Below are 6553 nucleotides of genomic sequence, written 5' to 3'. Positions count from 1 at the left end.
CCAAAGCACCCTGATATCACCCTATGCCAAAAGGAGTGGATAAGCCTGCAGGTTTGGTTTCAGAAGTTTCCTAAGCATCTCCCAGCCACCTCCACATCGAGCAAAAGGGAAGATAAGCACACGTGTTAGAGACCAGAACTGCGAATGGGGCTTGGGTGCCTCCTCCACCTATGGACCCGTAAGTTGATGTGCAGACTTGACAGCCTATTGTTGCCACACATCCTCTTGGCATCCCGAGTCAAGTGAGGCCAGTTGTTTCATTGGCTGAAGCACAACTGGTTGCCACTCTTTGGTGAGGCAGCTGCTGCAAGGCTTTTTCAGGTTCTGTTCTTTTAATAAGGCCATCTTGGATCCTAAAGACTTTGGAAACAACAGCAGAGGAATCCCTGCCACATGTGCCAGTTCACACTTGCTCTCAAATCTTCCAAGTTGAAGCTATTGGAAACACATGGAGAGGTCTGCTCAGGAGCCATTTCTCTTCTGTTCGCCCTCCTAGTTATCAGTAAGACCCAGCAGGAGCTTAACTCTGAACCTCCACTGACCTTGTGTAACTCAGGGGCCAGGGTACTGCTCAAGTATACCGCAAGATTAGTGTGATTCCATTACAGCTGCTGGCCTCAGCCCACTGGCAAATGAGTCTCTCTGGGCCCCTCAGATGGCTCCAAAGAAGAGCCCCTTTCTTAGCAAAACCAGTCCTCACCCATCAGGATGGCTAGGACAGACACTTTGGCTTCCCTTCTCCTCCCCTTGGCTCTTTGTCTACATAAGAAAAATGCCTTACTGCATTTTCAAACGTTTATCTCAAATAAGTTCCCTGTACTTCTGAAACCAGTGAGCCAGTAGGAGTTGTAAATAGTTTGAGGAAGCTCTTGCATGGCTGGCCTTCTGCTGGTGTGGGCCTCAGCTCTGTGGACTTGAGATCCCTAACTGAAGGTGTTTGTAGAGGGAAAATGCATGCTGGTCTTTGGTTCTTTCTGTCCAACTTTTCCAGAGATAACTGCGTCCAGGAGGATTCATGAAACGCGTGAATTCACTGTGTAAAGCACAGACTATTCTTATACAGTTCACTCTCCCTTCTCTTGTCACAGCAGTGCCACTACAATGCCTTGTTACCTGCTCTGTTCTGCTTCATCCCACAGGAAGTCCATTCAGGCATGGAGGTGGATGGCTTTGTTCCTCTGCTCTTGGATTCTACCTAACCTTAGAATGAGCGGGGACCTGCCTTTCCCTCCAGTAGCTGGGATCAGTTGAAGAAGAAAATTTCTATTTGTCTAAAAAGTGCTATGGGAGCCCAGTTGTGGCAGTATACACCTGTATAGTCCCAGCTGAGACAGGCAGGGTCACAGGTTTGAGACCAGACTTGGTTTCGTAGTGACATCCTCTTGCAAAAGGGGGTGGCGGGGGTGGGAATAGGGGCTCCTGGCAGAGTCCATTTGGAAAATTACAAATCCAGTTTCAAGGAATAAGCTGTTCCCAATGTGCTCTGTTTGTGACAGGCCAGCTGGATTTCTATGCAGGGCAAGGGAGTATGAAACATTTTCTGTGAGGGCCTTAGCCTGATTGACCCCAATAGTTCATACCTATGTCCCTCTGTTTATAGTACCAGAGTCAAATGCCCACACTCAGTTTACAGTGAACTGTTTTCAAGTGACCAGTGTCAGAAGTGACATCTCCTGGCTTATAATTTTGTTATAGGCTAGCATCCAGCATTTCATATTACATACCTGGATACAATATGGAAATCCCCCTTAATGATTTCCATATGATCAATATTATAAATTATTGTACCTACAGCTTTCATAGAATCTTGGCTTTTAGCTTTAGCTGCATCTTTTTCTATCCTTGGACTCAACTACTCAAAAGCCAGCATCACCAAAGTCCCGTACTTTTAGAGGCAAATTTGCTCATCAGACTTTCAGATAGGTTGAGGTGGTTGGTGTGCAACCTGAATAGTCAGGGGCAATGGAAGTATCCCGGGTGCTTTGCTCTGCTCCCCCTGCATGAGGTCTGTTATATTCTGTAGCTGCCTGTAGCTACTACGAACTGGTTTCCTGGAACAGAAGCTGAGGGATGGATGGAAAGGGGCTAAAAGAATGAGGCCAGGATGATAGTTTACCGATAGAGGTCCCAACTTTAATCAAGGTCAGACCTTTTAACAGTTTTGGCAAGCCCCTCGCCCCCCCAGACTCCAGGCTGAGTTCCAGGGAAGTCTTCTGGCAGTCCTTGGCTCCACTGCTCAGGCAGCTGGGTGGATCACCTGCTTAATTCAGGAATTGGTAGACCTGGAGGAACAATGAACTTCACCTTCACTCTGAGCACTCCACCCTAGGTGGAGCAGGATCCTGACTAGCATGGGAATCCATGCTCAGCAAGGGCTGGGAGAAGTTCATCTTGACCAATGCCAAGTACACTCTGAGCACTCTACCCTAGGATAAAAATTCCTGCTGTAACTTACTTCCCTATTATGCCCCAATGTCAGATTCCTGCCTGAAGCCCTTGTCCTTGGCCAATGCCAAGTTCCTACCATGTGGCCTGATACCCCAATATGGCTCTGTACAGAGGTCCCCTAACCTTTTCTACTCAGCCACTCTTACTGTGATTTTTTTCCTAAAAGGCATTCCTTGGGCTAGAAGCTGCAACTGCAAAGTATGTTTCTCATCTCCCTTCTTGGCCACTGCTCCCACTTATCCCAAGTGCCAGCTACAGCAACCCAATATTTGCTCCTGAAGTCTGGGTCCTCCACCAGGGCCTCCTATGCATCTGCAACATTGGCCGAGTTATACTTGCTCAAGCCCAAATGTACAATGAGACCACTGTTTCCACATCATTTCCTAAGTTTCTGGTATCCTTTTTGTGTGGAAGTGTGAAGGTTTGGGTCTCAGACCACTGGACTCTTGTTGAGTGTCAAGTAGCTTGAGGATTGGGTGTCACTTGTGGGCTGTATTGTTAGATATGGAACAAAACCTAACTACCCTACCTGGGTCACTGTAACATACAAGAAATTGACATCTACAGCTTTTCTTTGCCAAGTGTAATTTAGTTTGGTCTGTTCCTGATCATTAAGGTTCTTTTCACATGTACTTGCCTAACCAGGAAGTGGAACAGAGCAGCCAGGTAAGGATAGGTAGCCTCTGGGTGAGATCTGTGTCTAGGAAAAAGGGGCCTCCCACCATTGCCAAATACTGTTCTTGACAAGACTTGGCAAAAAGATCTTTCCCATGTCTCTGTTCCAAAGCATGCTATCTCTAACTTGGACCAGGCACTCTAAGCTGCGCTGAATTCCTACAGCACTTAAATTCTGGGAATTTGAGATATCTATAGAAGTTCCTGAGAGCTTTATGCAGAAGTGATTGGACTAGTTTGAATTGGCCATTTGTGCTTTTCTGCAGGTCAACCTCTTCAGACCCTCCTTTCCTTAGCACCCACCTAGGAATTGTAGCAAGGTTCCTATGTGGGCTGCCAGTTCAGTCTGGTAGGCAAGGGCATGGGGGAGCAGGAGCTACTGATATCTTCCTGGTCAAATGTCTTCCTGGTCACAAACTCAGGGATGTGGGACTTCCCCTGGCTCTACCAAAATCACCTTTTAACATAGACAGGTTCTATGTACTCCTGGTTATCCTGAAGCTGTATAAACCAGGTTGGCCTAAAAATCAGAAATCCAGCTCCTTCTGCCTCTGCTGCAATTAAGGGCAGAGCACCATGCCTACCCTCCACATTGAGTCTTGACTTGCTCAGTCTTCCTCAAGTCTTTGAATAGGTAATTCTTCACAAAATTCACACATCACAAATAGTTGCCTTCCTTGCAAAACTATTCTCCATGAGCACTGGATTAATTTTTGTTTCTTTATTCTCCTTTTATGGGAATGCATTGGGGGGGGGTTATTTATACAGAGAGCCAGCCAACTCAGCAAAGTAGAAAAGGTAAGTCTGAAATGGAGGTTCTTTTTGCATTTGCATTCCTTTTTAAGTGGCTTCCTTCACAGATTCATCCTGTACCTCTCATAAAACAGTGCAGCTGCTTTCCCTACCCTCTCCAGGATGACAAAGCTTTTCCCCAGCCCTAAGCAGTCTCTCTAGGTCCTTGGACCAGCTGCCACCTCCTTCCCTCTCCTTCTTAGTTGGTGCCAGTGTTTTTAAGGCAGGAAAGCATACATTAAGGTAAAGGTCTCCTAAGTCCCCAGGGCTTCCAGTCATTAAGTGTCTGCAAATGAGACATAGAAGCAAATACTCCCTATAGAATTCTCCTCCTGCCCAACTTTCATTTTTGGCCTCTTCTCTTCTAAGGTAAAAATTAAAGCTGTCTCCTTCAGACAGCCAGTGAGAGAGAAAGCAGACCTGTGTCTCGCTCTTCAGCACCCATCACCCAAGGCCTTCCCCACTCACCTGCTTCCCTGCAGCCCAAGCAGCAGCCAATGGGTAAAGTATGCCCGTGCTCACCCAAGATGAACCTTGACAAGTGGAGACCCACCCCTTCGGCACTTCATGGAATATCTAGCCTGGTTAATTTTCCCCTACAGCTTTCAAGAACCTCCTGAGAGACTGGGGAGATGGTTCAGTGGCTAAGAGTGCTGGATGCTCTTCCGATGACCCAGGTTCAGTTCATAGAACCCACCTCATGGCTTTACTCTGTAACTTCACTTCCAGATCTGGCATCTGAGTGCACCAGGTTCAAACCTGCACATGCAAGCAAACACTCATACTCATAAAAATAATTTTTTATTTTTTTAAATTGCTTCAAATGAGACCATCAACATATTTAACTTAGTCTTAGATGTAGGGACCTAAAATGCCAGGTAAAGTTTTTTTTAAAAATAAGATCAACAGGATTGGGTTCACTAAGTTTAACACCTGTAGGTTTTCAGGTTCAGCTTTAGAACCCAAATTATTTTAAGGTGCTTTTATTCCAGTTAGATCAGCACATATCCAAATTCTTAATTCCTTTGTTCATAGGCTCAGGGAAAGCTACCCATGCTGTTTCAAAGACATGATGTGGCTCAGATCATGACATCACCAGTGTTAAGGGACTTGTGTGGTTGCAATCTCAGCACCATCCATGCATCTTCTTCCAGGCTATGGTGGGGAATGTGACAGCTTAGAGCCATTGCCTCTAGGTCTGTTGACCTGTTCAGGAAAGTGAAGAAGTAGCACTTTAGTCTTGTAGTTTAGCACTCTGGGGCTTATTTACTAGATATAATTCCCTCAAAAAAGTTTATGAAATGCCTAGCCTCAGGTTTCATAGACATGTTTGTACACAAAGAATTCTGCAACAGAATATTTTTAACATTAAAAAGTAAGCTATACTTTTGTATAGTTAATTGCAATTTTAAAACTTTGATGCATTTTTGCTAATCACTTGTTTAAAAATAAAACATGCATGTAATCAACCAAAACACATGTAAATAAAGAGCATATTTTGAAATTAACAAAAAAAAAGAGAAGGAAAGAAAATATCCTGAGTGAGGTAACTCTATCACAAAAGAACACACATGGTATTCACACACTGATAAGTAGATATTAGCTCAAAAGCTCAGAATACTCAAGGCACAATTTACAGAGCACATGAAGCTCAGGAAGACGGAAGACCAAAGTGTGGTTGCTTTGGTCCTTCTTAGAAGGGGTTACAAATACTCACAGGAGCTAATACAGAGACAAAGTGTGGAGCAGAGACTTAAGGAAAGGCCATCCAGAGACTGCCCCACCTGGGGATCCATCCCATATACAGTAACCAAAAGCAGACACGACTGTGGATGCCAAGAAGTGCATGCTGACAGTAGCCTAATATAGTTGTCTCTTGAGAGGTTCTGCCAGAGCCTGACAAATACAGAGGTGGATGCTTGTATTGAATTGATCACGGGGTCCCCAATGGAGGAGTTAGAGAAAGGATTGAAGGAGCTGAAGGAATTTGCAACCCCATAGGAAGAACAACAATATCAACCAACCAGAGCTCTCAGGGTCTAAACCACCAACCAAGGAGTACACATGGAGGAACCCACGGCTCCACCTGTATGTGCAGTCAAGGATGACCTTGTTGCGCATCAATGGGAGAAGAGGCTCTTGGTCCTGGGAAGGCTTGATGCCCCAGTATAGGGAAATGCGAGGGCAGGGAGGTGGGAGTGGGAAGGTGGGTGGGGGCATACCCTCATAGGAGCAGGAGGGAGGATGGCACAGGAGGGTTCTGGGGGGGGGGAGAATCTGGAAAGGGGATAGCATTTGAAATGTAAATAAATAAAATATCCCATAGGAAAAAAACGACAAAAAATCCAGCTACCCTTACTCCTCAGGAGCCTATCATGAAAACTCTTATCCTAGCCACCCCATAATAACTTAATTAACACATGAAGATACCACATCATCTCTGCTAACATTTCCCATCGGTTGACACTGACAGCAACCATGGAGTTTGAATGTGAGCTTTGCTGGAGGCTAGTACTTCAATCATAAGAGGGCCATCATTCAATAAGGACTTTTAGGGAAGAAAAGTTTGGTTACTATTTCCCAGCTAAAAAGAATTCACAGACAGTTATGTCCTCATGACCTTTTTGCACATGTATGA

Source organism: Apodemus sylvaticus, chromosome 3 (assembly GCF_947179515.1).
Source record: "Apodemus sylvaticus chromosome 3, mApoSyl1.1, whole genome shotgun sequence".
NCBI classification, from domain to species: domain Eukaryota; kingdom Metazoa; phylum Chordata; class Mammalia; order Rodentia; family Muridae; genus Apodemus; species Apodemus sylvaticus.
The sequence above is the reverse complement of the archived record's forward strand: the minus strand, read 5'-3'. Positions refer to the sequence as shown.